Source organism: Cryptomeria japonica, chromosome 7 (genome assembly GCF_030272615.1).
Source record: "Cryptomeria japonica chromosome 7, Sugi_1.0, whole genome shotgun sequence".
In the NCBI taxonomy this organism is placed as follows: domain Eukaryota; kingdom Viridiplantae; phylum Streptophyta; class Pinopsida; order Cupressales; family Cupressaceae; genus Cryptomeria; species Cryptomeria japonica.
In genome coordinates, this window is record NC_081411.1 from 324,110,141 (window position 1) to 324,124,581 (window position 14,441).

Sequence of the window (14,441 nt, forward strand, 5' to 3'; positions counted from 1 at the left end):
ATTTTGCATCTCACCCTAAACAATGCTCTCCTATGCTTAGGTTCATCCTTAACCAGCTGTCTTATCAAAACCCTATTGAACATCAGATTTTCTCCAATTTCTGATTCCATATGGTCCACCTCAGTTGTTTTGCTGCTTGATGTGTCTTCATGGGTATAAGCAACCCTCTTTCCACTGTTTGATGAGGTAGGCTTGTCGGGGCATCTATAGGTCGGGTGTCCCAATTGACCACAATTGTAGCATTTCATGGTTGCAAAGTAGTAATTACCCCTGCCGGTACCTTTGCCCCTATTTGGACCCCCTTGTGCACCTCTTCCTCTAGAATGGCCTCCTCTAAGAGTGGTTTCACTGTTATGCTCAGTCAACTTGGACTCTCCTTGATTCCTTTGCTCATTTGCCTTGCTTTGGTAACTACCTCGGTGACTCATTTGATCTCTACCTCTGCCTCTACACCTATTGTTGGAGTCTCCCTTCCTTTTGTTCTTGTCTTCCACCTTAGCAGCAAGCTGATGACACTTTTGGATAGTGGTAGGAGTCCATAGGCTTATCTCCTCTTGGATGTTCCACTTTAGGCCACTTAGATACCTAGCCACCTTGATAGATTCCTCTTCTTGGACTTTGGATCTAAGATAAAACTTCTGAAACTCCTCTATGTAAGAGGTCACATCAAGATCTTTCTGCTTCAATCCCTATCTCTTCTTATGAAGTTGGACTTCATAATCCTCTGGCAAGTAGTTCTCCTTGATCTTACTCACCATGGCCTTCTAGTTTGCAATAGGTAGCTTCCCCATGCTAATTCTCTCCTCTTGCAAGTACTTACACCATGTCAAGGCTTCTCCCCTTAGTCTTCATTTGGCAACCTTAACCTTTTGGGCTTCTGTCACACCTTCACACTCAAAATGGTTCTCCATACCCTCAATCCATTTCATGATGGTGTCAATATCCATCCTTCCACTGAAAAGTGGCAATCCTTCAAAAGATTTTGTATTCAAAGCCTTAATGGCCTTTACAAAAGGTTCTTCATTGATCAAGGGGTCTGGTTCAGGTATGATGTCATCTATATCAATAGCTTTCTTACCTCTATCATTGGTGTCCGCACCCCAGAGTCCTTGTGCCCTTTGATCAACCACTTCTTGCAGCTTGTCCCTTATCTCACTCATAGCATCTTCAAAGAGTCTATTTTTCTCCTTTTGTTCTTCTACCTCCCTAGCCAGCTCTGCATTAGTGACCATTATGTTCTCCCCTACTGATTGATCAGAATATAGAGACATGCATGGTCCACCAAATCTTTAACTTTTCTCTTATACCAATCTGATGGGAATGGGCTTGGGATAGACTAGCCTAGTCTATGCTCTTGGATCCTCTCCTTGGATCACCAGGTGTTCCAATCACACCCTAGGGTCTCTAGGTCTTCCCTTTCTTGTGGGATCCCCTGACCTTGCCCAATCCATCCACCAACAACATGTGATCCTTCTCCTAAGCTCTTACCTACTCACAAGCTTCAAAACCCTTACATAGGCTAATAAGGGTTTAACTCTTCCTACACCTTCTCAGGTCCTAGCAAGGATAGGATAGGTCTTTGACATGTTTTTGCAACCACTCATGTGCCCCCAAGAGGTTTTGACTTTCCTTCTTGTTACCGATTTCATAGTTTTTCTTTTTTTCCTACAAAATAGGGCTACAAGGAATGAACCCCTATTAGGCCTCCATTCCGGACTTTTAGGACTTCCTCTTGCAAAAAATGCCAAAAATTGTAAAACTTCCCAAAGGGATTGCTATTCATTTAGCAAAGGCTCGAGTATTTTCCTGGTTTTGGGACCCCAAGTGTCCGTACACTTCCATAGGAGAATTTAAGGGTTTTTGAGGGTTTTTAAGGGTTTTTAGGCCTGCATGGGACACAGAGATGGTTTTCTGTCTTCACCACCTTGTCTGGATTGGTGGAAGCTCCTCCTTCTCACCAATGATGATCCACACACCCCTCTTCCACTCCTCCAAGGGGTGCCTCTTTCCTTGTCCTTCCTTTCTCTCACGGACCTCTGCAACCTTGACCCTTTCTAGCCAGGCACAGACCAATCTCCCCTAGGAGTGGGTCTTTGAAGGGGTTTCCTACATTTTCCAGGGCCCTTCTTCCTCCGAGACACTGTACAGGGTCTTTACTCCTATATCCCATGGTTTCATGGTGTTTCCACAATGGGGATAGGAGTTATCAGCCCATTTCCACAAAATAGTCCAAAACAGGACAGTGAAGGAGTAATTCACAAAATATTTACAAAACACACAAAACCTGCACAATAAACCTAATCTAATTGCTCAAAATGAAAGTATAAACACTATAGAAGACTCTCAACATAGTTTAGTTTGTAGAACAATCAATTATCAATCTTTTAATGCTCCATTTGTGCCAATTGGCAACAAAAACACAGTCACAGTCAAGGTCTTTTTCCTTTGGCCGTACAATCTGACATCCAACCCATTATTTTAGGGTTTGCAACAATTTATAATGTTTTTTCCTAAGTTTGTGTGGCAAGGTTAGGGTTCTGAATGCCAAGCTATGGTTATGACAAATTTGGTGGAAAAGTTGCATGACAACTTTGAAAAGTTGTCATGCAATTTTTTGCAACTTTTGAGCAACTCTTGCAATGTTGCTTTTCTTGGCTTTTAGGCCTTCTTTAGGCTATCCTATGGACACAACCATGCCAAAAGGACCCCAAAATGATCAATAGGCTCACATACCCTCAACTCCAAGAGAAAACTCAAACTAGACTTGTGAACCTAGGACCTAAACTAGGACCTAAACAAAACCAATGAGCTCCTTGCTCTTATTACATTTACATGGCTTCATAAAGAAGCAAAATCACAACAAAATCAAATGGTGGGAGCCCTTAGAAGGGTGCCCTTGCACCACTTATGCATCTCATTGTGCCTTCCATATTGCATTGGAGTTTGTTTTTGGGTTGACAGTTTTGTATTTACATGTTACATCTAATTAGGCCAACCTAATTGATGTCTTTGAGGTTGTGGTTGGCATATAAAGGATGGAATCATTGTGGAAACATTTATGAGAGTTGTGTATGTTGTGTGAAGTGATTGTGAAGAAGTACAGTGGTCTAGAACTGTATCAAAGCAATGATGAAGATTATTTTTGATGTAATTTTAATTATGAACTGTAATCAACATTTCAATGGATACAGTTCAACCTTATTAATCTCTTTCTCTCAGAATTATTGTATCTTACCCTAAAGAAGTGATCTTCAATTTTTGCAAGTCATTTTGTATCTTACCTTAAGGTTGTGTTCCTTAGATTTTCAAGTCATCTGATGGCCAGTGAGCTCCTTGGCCTAAACATTGTAATTTGATTATCATATAGTGATAATTCTCACCGTGGTTTTTCCTAGTTTGTTTTTTCCACATAAAAACCTTAGTTTTCTTGTGTGGTTGCTTTTGTGGTTTCAATTATTTACATTCATGCATAAGGTATATGGATTGAATGATAAGTAGTTGGTTAAATTTGATTGTTTTAGTTTATGTTGATTCAACCCCCCCTCTTAACATCTCGTAGCATTCAACAACTGGTATCAAAGAAAGGTTCCTGAATTAAAAACCTAATAGATGAGGTAGATCTAGGTTTTGAACACTATGTTTGATTTTTATTTAGATTCTATGGAACAACATGAATGGTACATTGATTTTGTGATAGACATGGATGGAGAATTGAGGCATTCTCTAGCAGATCTGAATGAAAGAAGAAACAAGTGCAAGAAAGAAGAAGAGGAGATCTCCTATCTAAAAAAGCTACTTGGTGAAGGAAGGAAGACTTTTCATTATCTTGAAACAAAACTACATGATAAATCTAGATAATGTATCAAACTTAAGGGAGAAGTGAATATGTTGAAGAAAGAGTTGAAAGAGGCAAAAGAACAAATTAACAAAGGATTGAAGCTTAAAGGTGTTGTCAGTTAAGTCCTTGAAGTGATGATGAGTGCTCAGAAGCAAAACAAAGATAAAGGTGGACCTGGTTTTGAAAAAAGGTGAAAGCTCTTAAATTTTGATTAAGGTAGACTTGGTTTTGAAAAAGTTGAAAGATCTAAGATTCCTAGCAAGGGAGATAAAGGGAAGGAAAAGGTCAAGGATGAATCAAATTGCACTAATAAAGATCAACAAGGTTTGATTCTGGTCTAGAATAAGAAGAATGTGAGAAGGAGTCCTCCTGCTCAAACCAGATATTCATCAACCTTTATTGGTAACTATTTTTCATGCACTAAATTTGGACATAGAGCTAGTGAATGTAGAAATCAGCCATGTAATGGTTAGTACTACTCTTATAATAAGTTTGGATAAAAGGAAAACAAGTGTAGAAGTAGGATGGTATGAAACGGATATGTGAATACAAATATGAAAGAAATATTTAATCATTCAATGGATATCGTTATGCATGCAAAAAAATTAGGCACTAGGATTTTGAGTGAAAATCTAATATTTGAAGAAGTGGAAATGGTTAGCAATAAGTTCCAACTTGTTATAAATATAATTAATTAGGACACATTGTTAGGTTATGTAGAGGAAACAATGAGAAGACTACTAGTCTAGTAAAGAAGATTGATATCAATGTTGAAAAGGAAAAGATGAAGATAACATGGGTGAAGTCATCAAATAAGAAGGTGGAACAAAATATTGAGGATGGGTTCACACCTACTAATTGTGTAGATTCCTCTTGCAGTAACTAGATAGTATGCACTATTTGAGGGGAGGAACTAATTGAGGATCTTATGGACCCCCTTCTAATTCAAATGTCAAGTTGTTTTCAACATGGAAGGGATTATGAGAGTATTTCTAGAGGTTACCAAATGGTTTTGTTGTTTTGCAACATTGTTTGTGAAAATTGATGAAACAGAGTATCAACTTTATTAATTGTAACAGTAAAACACATTAATATTTGTTTTAACCCTAAGTAGGTGAATGCAACGGATAAATTGAATTTTTTAAATCATTTTGATCACTTGTGATCTTGCCATCTTGAGAGCTCTTGCATGCAAATGAGTTTCTTGTGCGTTCAATACATTTGAAGTGTTTTTCTTGCAAACCCTAAGTTCTCTATGAAATCTATGAAAGAGTGAAATGATGACTCCAATTTTTGTAGACCTTTAATTGAAGCCACAACCTATGTTGAAGTTGTATACATATTTGGTGATGGTGAGAGATAAAGAAGGTGTATTTTTTTAGGTTTTTGATCGACTATGTCTACACTGAAGATGTTAGGGCATACATTCATGTCAATGTGAAAGAGGTTAGTCATCTAAAGTTTCATAATATCTAGGATAATTTTATAGAAGAAAATTTAATTACCTTCAAGGAGCGGTGTAAGAATATTCAGGGCAATGGATTTGAATGTTTGGAAGGAATTTCTTGATTTTAGCTACAAAGAAGAGTGGATTAGGATCATTTTAAGTCATATTCATGATGATGGAATATATTTGGATTGACCACAAAAGATAAAAAGGGATTCCATTAGGAAATTAACTTGTTTTTTCTCCACCGGTATAGTTCCAATGAAGAAGATTGTGAAGAATGACACTATTCTATAGTTGACTAGTGCTAGAGGATATTGTTGATCTACGTATTCAATATGTGATGAATATTTTAGCATACAAGATCTACTATCAAAAGTGGGAGGGTTCTTCCATTTCTATAGCTATTTTTCATACTACACATCGAATGGTGGTTGCTAGTGAGAGATTCAATCTATGTGAATATTGAGGCAGCAGTTGCTAGAGATCTTGGAAAGAATGAAGAAAGGTATGTACCATTTCAAATATGGATCTCTAATTATCTATTTGGAATTCATGTTAATGAATGATCTTTCAGGAGCTAAGGATCATGTTTGCGATAAGTTTTTGACCATTGTAGTATAAATTAGACAACATATTAGAAGTTTTGGGACTCACAATAAAACATACAATAAAAGATGTTCCAGTTGGTATAAGAATCTTGAAAACATTGTGCAAGCAAGAGAAAGGTTTCCTCCTGACGTGTTTTGTAAGTATAAGGATGTATTCACATTTTGTGTGAGTATACATGTCTATTACATTGAAGCTAGTGAGTCGAGGACTATGTAGATACTAGAACTACCCTATGAAGTATTTGTAGAAGAGATCGAGAGTCATTTTTCTATAGTTATACAAATGTTGGTAGATCCCAATAAGCCTACATTTGGTACCATATGATAAATTGAAGCTAAGATGTGGCAAGAAAAAATAAAGGATATAATAAGAGGATGGAGAAGTTGTACAAGGATTTTGGTATACCTTCAATAGTAGAAGAATTTGGTGTAAATCCTATTGAGGGGTCATCTAGATAGGTAGAAAGGAGGACTAGGTCTATGGATGCCTCCCCTCTAGTAAAGATAGGTTTCTCGGGAACTCCCACTCAATTATTAACAAGTGAGAAAAAGGAACCTAGGCAAAAGCAAAAAGTTACAAGAATGAAAAATGATCCGGAGCCTAAATTGGAAGGTGTGGAAAGTAGAAGCTCAAAAAGAGGAAGTGTAGAAGGAATATTTCTATATCTAGAAAAGATCCAAGAGGACCAAGGTGGAAGAAGAGGAAGAAGAAGAAGAATAAGAAGAAAAATAGGACACAGTGCCTTTGAGTAGGGTAAGAGCACAAATATGGGGGACCAGAAAGGGGTCTTAAGATGCCACTTTATTCTAAAATCAGCAAAGTCTGAACTTCAATGAGAAATTGGACATAGGTACACTCAAAATTTGAAGATGAAACAACAACAAAAGTTAAGGTACTCTGAATCTACTTTCTAAAATACTAATTTGTTTTGAAAATGGTGGAGATTAAGGATTTCAAAAAGGGGCACCACATTTATTACTATTTATTTTTCAGAAAAAAATATAACATGGCATGAAATGTGGTGCCCATAAAACATTAACTTTTTTTTAATAATTTTGCAAATCACTCTGGTGAGAAAGTAGCTAACACATTGAATTTTATAACATATTTTTGGGGTTTTTTTTTTAATATTTGAATTTTTACGAATTTCCAAAGTGGACAAATCCAAAAAACAAAAATTTGACTGTTCTCCCCAAAAATTTGTAAAAACTAATAAAAAATCAATATTTTTTTTAAACGGTGTAGAATGGAGTCTAGTTTCTAAAAAAGTAATTTGTTTCAAAATCTATGGCCAAAATATGACATGGTTTTTAACAAAAACTAGACACACTAACAAAAGAAATTATGGATGAAGACCTTATCATTATCAAAATTTGAAAAGAAATATATGGTTGGATAGCTAAGAGAGAGCTTGATGATTTTATGGTGTTTTCTTTTGTTTGAATTGAAATACATGCAAACCTGGTGGAGAGCATGAACAAAAAAGTTAGAAAATTTTCAATATTTTCTAAAAAACACGTCTCAAGCCTAAGAAGGGCGTCCAAGCCTTTGGGTTGGATGCCCAAGGCAAATCCAAGCCTTGGCCTTGCTATTTCCCAAGGCAACAAGTTTGGTGCATGCCAAATATGGCATATGCCAAATTTGGTCTGCACCAAATGAAAAAAAATATTTGGCATGCGCTTTATAAGGTGCATGCCAAATAAGTTGCACACAAAATGTATTTCATAGAAATTTTCATTTAGGAAAGAAAAAATTATCTTTCCCTTTCACTCTCTCTCTCTGAATTTAAACATAAAATACAACATTTAAGTATAAGTATCTTATACTTTAAGTTATATCTTATGTATATATTGGCAGGATGTTTGAGAGCGATTTCAAATATTATAGTTTTTAGAGTATTCATGTAAATTTCAAATAGTCAAATTTTAATAATCAGCATGCTTGTATCAACATTCTCTCTCTGGTATCTCCCTCTCTTTCCCTACATTCCCTCTCTCTCTCTCTTCCTCAAACTCTCTCTCTCTATCTCTCTCTCTCTCAAAGAGACCAAAGAGAAAGTGAGAGAGATGGAGGGAGGAAGGGAGTGGTTGATGGAAAGAAAGGAAAATACCAAGGATGGAGAGATCTCAAGTGAGAGAGAGAGAGAGAGAGAGAGAGAGAGAGAGAGAGAGAGAGAGAGAGAGAGAGAGAGAGAGAGAGAGAGAGAGAGAGAGAGACCCCAAGACCCCAAGTGAAATGTCACTTATACTTAAATGTTACATTTTATGTATAAATTCAGAGAGAGATTCAAAGGGAAAGACAATTTGTGCTCGTCAAAATTAAAATAAACTTGACAAAATGCAATACCATTTGTTGTATGCCAAATTTGGTGCTCACCTTATTTGGAGCTTGCCATATTTGGTGTGACCAAACCTGAGGTTCGGCATGCCAAACCTATTTGGCGCACTTTTGCAATGCCCTAAAGGTCGTGATAGGAGCCAAAAAAAATTTGGAACCTTTTTGGTGCGCTCACCTAGTAGAATAAAAACATCATTAGACACTCTGAAAGTGAAGAAGAGAAAAGAGGTTAGGAAGAATGTGCCTGCAAAGCCAAAGGAAAAGAAGAAGAATATTGAAGATGATCCAAATTATCAATATTTGGCTCTTGATAGTTTGGTGAATGCAACATGTGAGCATGAATCATTGGATTTATTTGTTGGGATGTATCTATATGTACCTCTAACGAACAAGAAGAAAATTGAGAAGGTGGTAATCAGGTATATGATTACCTTTAACAAATCTATGTATAAAATTGAAGAAAAACTACTTGATAGAGATTTTGGAAGTATTGATAAAGAAAAGCGAGGCTACAATGATGAAGGAGTCAAATTTGAGGACTCAAGCACTAGATTTGGTAACCAATATATTGTCAAAGAATGAAAGGATAAGAATTAAAAAAGCCCCAAACACAAGATTCAAAACAAATGAAAGGGTAAACTTGATAATGGGAGATTTGTAATATATTAAGATGATATAAAATTAAGTAGAAGATTGAACCATTGAGGCAGTAGAACATCTAAAGGTTACTTTTTCTTCTCCTATTAGGAAGACAAACATAGGAACCAGTCCAAGGGAAACTAATAGTATGGTCATACTAGAAGATAAAAGAGAAGAGAAAAAAGTAGAGATTTTTCTAGATGATAGAGTAAATGATTCTAAGGAGAAGGAAAAGAAAGAGGACATGAAAAGGAGAAGACTAAAGAAGAAAACAAAGAAGAAATAATAGAGTAATTAGAGGAGGAAAAAGATGAGAAGAAGGTTAGTTTAGAGTAGGATGGAATAGAGGAAGTAAAGGAGGACGAGAAGACGAAAGAGAGAGAAAACAAAAGAGACAAAAGGAAAGGAGAGATCTATAAAGGAGAAACAAAAGGATACAAAAGGTGAAAAGAGAGAGTTGTATGTTGGAGAATATTCTAGATACTCCAGAGATTTAACATCAAACTTCCTATAGTTGCAAATGAAGTTCCAACTAGTTGTCACTGTAGAGGTATTATAGGTACCCATATCTCAAGATCAAAATGACCTTAGAAGATTATCACTTCTTCATATATTGTATTTTAGTGATATCCTCCATCATACTGCAAGAAAGGGTTTTATTATATCTTAGGTGGAGTCTACTAGTTTGGTTAATGATATGTTGAAGTTTCTCCATGAGAAACTTTTGGAGGTTACTTTTAGATAAATCACTGGGTGATGCAAAGTAACTATAGGTGCTCATTAAGAAACTGAGAGATTATGCTTCTAATTTGGTAGCTACAATTTTGAAGGATCTATTGAGAAGAAGACAAATGAGAAAGGTTAGAAGAGTTAGTAAACAAGTGTGTAGATGCACTCATCCAATTGTAAGAAAGAATAAGTGTTTTTGAGAAGAGTATAGATAGTGTTGTAGAAGTATATCAATATTGTCACAAGTGACCTGATTCAACTCAAGAATAGAATTATATAAAAAAATTGAGAATCAGATTTTAGATATGTCTATGTTAGTGAGCTTCAAGGAAGGTGGAGGTGGTAAAGGAAGAGTTCAATTAGAGAACCTGTACATAAAGATTAATTTGTTGATAAATCAAAAGAAGAAGAGAAAGAAGGATTTATATTGGTTGAGAGAGAGAGTACAGATATGCACCTCAGTGCAATGATGAAGACTCCCAAATACTCTCAAGAGTTAAGAAAGACAATGAAGGTACCAAAAATTTGTGAAGAAGAAAAGAATCTTCTATTGAAGATAGAGACTTTGTGTAACCTTTTGGTCTCTACAAGAGCTAATTGGAGTACTTTATAACTCTACTAAAGATCATCCATCAAAATTTCAGACCACCAACTCAACAAGCTGGTTAAATATTTTTTCGATAATACTTTTAATTGTACACATATGCAAACATTTTGGTAGCAAAATTTTGTGTTCTAGTTTTGAGGAAGTGTTGTGGATAGGGTGAGTTTTATATAGATGGTTGAGTTTAGCTATAGGAAGACACCCTTTGTCTTTGATGTCAAAGGGGGAGTAATTTTGGAGTTTTCATAAGTGTTTCCATCAATGACAAATGGGGTGATTGTTGCAAATATGATTTTTTGTTGTCATTGATGTCAAACTTTTATATCCTAATGTGCAGCTAGGCTACACTCCAAGGTCCAGATGTGATATGGTATATAGTGCAATTATAGTAGGATATTAATGTGATCATGTAGATGTGTGGATGCTTCAAAAGGCTTATAAAGATGTGTTATGATGTTTTCAGAGCTTTGGTGTTGTTTTCTAGGATCCATAGTTGGTGTTTAGTCATATGTGACTATTTTAGTGTCATTGTACTGGAATGCATTGCATTACTATATCTACAAGTAATTTTGTGACGTGGTTTGATTATTAATTATTTTAGATGTTTGGTGATGCCATCTTGGCCATCTACTTGCATCCTTGGTGTTTTGCATCATAATTAGTGTTATTTATATTGGTATACCTTAATCACTTTATCTCATACACTTGACCTATAATATTTTGATCTATGCAGTTGCATGTGAATATATGGGCAATGATTTAGGATGGAAGGAAGGTCTGTTGGCATGGTGTGATGCCTAAAACATCTCAATTTTCTTTCAACATTGCATTGGAGTGTTTTTTTAGACTGATAGTTTTACATTTATACATTACATCTAATTAGGCCGATGTAATTGATGTCTTTGAGGTTGTGTTTGGTATATAAAAGATGGAATCATTATGGAAAAATGTATGAGAGTTTTGTATGTTGTGCAATGTGAATGTGAAGTAGTACAATGGTCTAGAAGTGTATCAGAGCAGTGATGAAGATAGGTTCTAATGTATTTTGAATTGTGAACTATGATTATCATTTTAGTCGATGTGGTTCTTTATACTATCAAAAAACAAATCAAAAGAAATGATAATCCCAACATCTACCATTTTATTGTCATAAGAAGATTAAGACTGGAAAACAACACCAAAAAGTGAATTTGTAGTAGAATGAAGAGGATTAGAAATTGCCAGAGTATAAGGTGATCCTAATTCCTCAAACACATCAACTGAGCTAGAAGGGGAAAATTGGGGAATGGGTAGTTTTGGATCCTCAAAAAGAACATTTGAATCATCCTTCAAAACAAAATCATGAAAAATAGTAAGATGATCATGAGGGAATTCCACCACCAAGTTGAAGAAGACATCCTATGAGCACTATAGGAGAAATCAAAAGCCAAGTGCCTTGTAGAAAAATAATTCCTATAGCAAAAATGAGTGCCCTAATATTCTACCAACTAAAACCAAGACCTATCACTAATCTAAAGAATGACCTCTCCAAATAGAGCTTTTGAAGGATCAAAATCAACTAAAATGTGAACAAATGAAGTATGACCAAAGTCTTTGGTCACAGATTCCACCTTCAAGAATTTACCTAAAGTACTACCAATAGCCTCATAAGATTCATTACACTAGTAATTAAGGGGAAGATAAGGATATCTTACCCACACAGGAAAAATATCAATAGAATCTTTCAAAGGATTGAAAGAATGGAATAAGACTTAACCTATCTTAAGACAAAACCTTTTTTACATAAAATTTTCTTATCCATAGGATCCCAAATCTTCTCTCATTTTATGAGAACATCATATTATGCTTGTTCTCTAATTTTGTGTGCTTCACCTAAGGAACATGTGTATATTCCTCAAAGATGTCTCAATTAGGTTTTTATTCTTAATTTTATTTCTATAGTTGTCTTGTCAATAAGATTTAATGATGGATATTTAGCTAGTTAATAAGCTATGACAATTACTCCTACAAAAATATTTTATTCTAGGACAACCCCACTAAGCATAATCCTAGCCATTGGAGATATCAACAATTAATTAATTCCTTTCACAAATCCATTTTTTATGGTTGCATATATTTATTTTTTGTGTTTTTATCCCATAATCCTTATACTAAATCTACTAAAATCTATCAAAAAATTTAATACTATTATCAATCCTAAAAACCTTATCCTTTTTACCAAATTAATTCCCCAGAAGAGCCTTTCACTCTCTAAAAAGATTGAATAATTTAGATTTAATTTTAAAAAAATATACCCATGTCTTTCTACTATAATAATCAATGAAATAATCATAAAATTCAAATTTGGCAATCAAATGAACATTATTAAATCCAAATACATTATAATGGATTAAACCTAATATTGTAAATTATTTATGAAATATTGAGTAAAATTCAATGTATTTTTGTTTTTTATATATGTAACGTTCAAAGAAATCAAATTCATAAAAAATCGTTTCAACCCTAACAAGAAATTTACTTTTTAGGGCTCTTAAACCCTTCACACCTATGTGACCCATCATTTGGTGCCATAATGTTACTTAATTAATTATTAGTTTATTATTCAAAGAATGAGCACTCTTAGGTACTAAAAAAATTGATAATAAAAAATAGACACAACACACCTTTTGTTCCTAGGTTCAATGGTGAAGATGAAGATTATGTATATCTCTTCACTAAAAGAAATGAAATACTATTATAGTAAATTATTTATGTGTGTCTCTAAAATGAAATGTCAATTAAAACATCATTACCAAGAACCATAGATTCTTTGTCCATCAAACTAGAGATATATAGTACCCCCTTATTCCCTTTCACTTTTTCATCAAGGTTACAAATTAGGACTCTCATCTCCAAGGTACATATTCCCTTCATTATATTTTTTATATTTTATACACTAATCTCAATGTGATTCCATTTGAAAAAAATACCAAAGTTTGTCAACTACCCACTTTATGATGCATGAATAGATAGGGTAGCTTGACAAAGCTTTCTATGGGGGATTGTCCAAAATCCCCTATTGAGATGGAGGTAATGTTTAAATTACCTTACAGAATTATTGTTTCTAGCTTGATGTATGATATGGTTTGTATTAGTCACAACATTACCTAAGAAGTCGGAGTCCTGATTGGTTATGTATTTGAGGGGTACTTCTAAGTATTCCTTGTGTTTTCATTGTTATCCTACTAGACCTCGTCATTCAGTTTTTATTCATGGATATTTGGATTCAAATTGAGAAGGTGACAATGATAGTAGAAGATTAAATTTAGTGGATTTGTGCTCATGATGTTTGATGGTGATACTTATTGTATGATTAAATGGTAGGTTATTGTCACTTTGTCCACTACAGAAGAAGAGCACATGGAAACTACTTGTGCTTGTAAGGAAACCGTTTGGCTTAATATGTTATGTTCTAATATTTATTTTGATTAATGATACATTACCATCTATTGGGATAGATAGAATTATATTTTTTTAGTGAATAATCCTTCTTTTCATGCCAAAAAAAGAATATTGATGTATAGCTTTACTTGGTTTGTGATATGGTGGAAGATGGAAAGGCAAAGATGGAAAAATTTGATACTTTTGCAATGTTGCAAATTCACTAACAAACATAATGATCACTGAGAAGTTCAAATTATATGCTTATTCTATGGGCCTTAGGGCCTTGAGAAGGTGATAGAGTTTTGACTCTTGATAGGTCTTCAACAAGTGGGAGAATGTTGAGATTAAGGTGTCTCAATGTTAGAGTCTAAGTATTTTTATTTAATTATTTTATATTGCTCCCACTTTGGAAGTTCTAAAATTTATGAGACTAGTGTCATAGGTTGCTATGTTGAGACCATGAAAATTTCTTTCAATTATTATGATGATAAATAGTTCAGTGGAAGACTCATTGAGATTTATTATCTAGTAGGTAGTATTTGTGGTAGAGTTCTCTTTTGACAAGTGGTGTGAGGTAGGTATTGCATATGAAAAGATGACTGTTATGGGCGAGTCATGAATTAGTGATTTAAAAGTTGTCATGTGCAACATGTCATGGAAATGGAAACGATTTGTTTTAATACCATTTACCATTTGAGAATATGAGTTGGTTTTGGAAACCATGGTTCATTTCCACTCATGTGTTGACCTCTTTAAATGTGTTCCTCTTAGTGTATTTTGTATGATAGTAGAACTTGGATATCTTGAAAGAA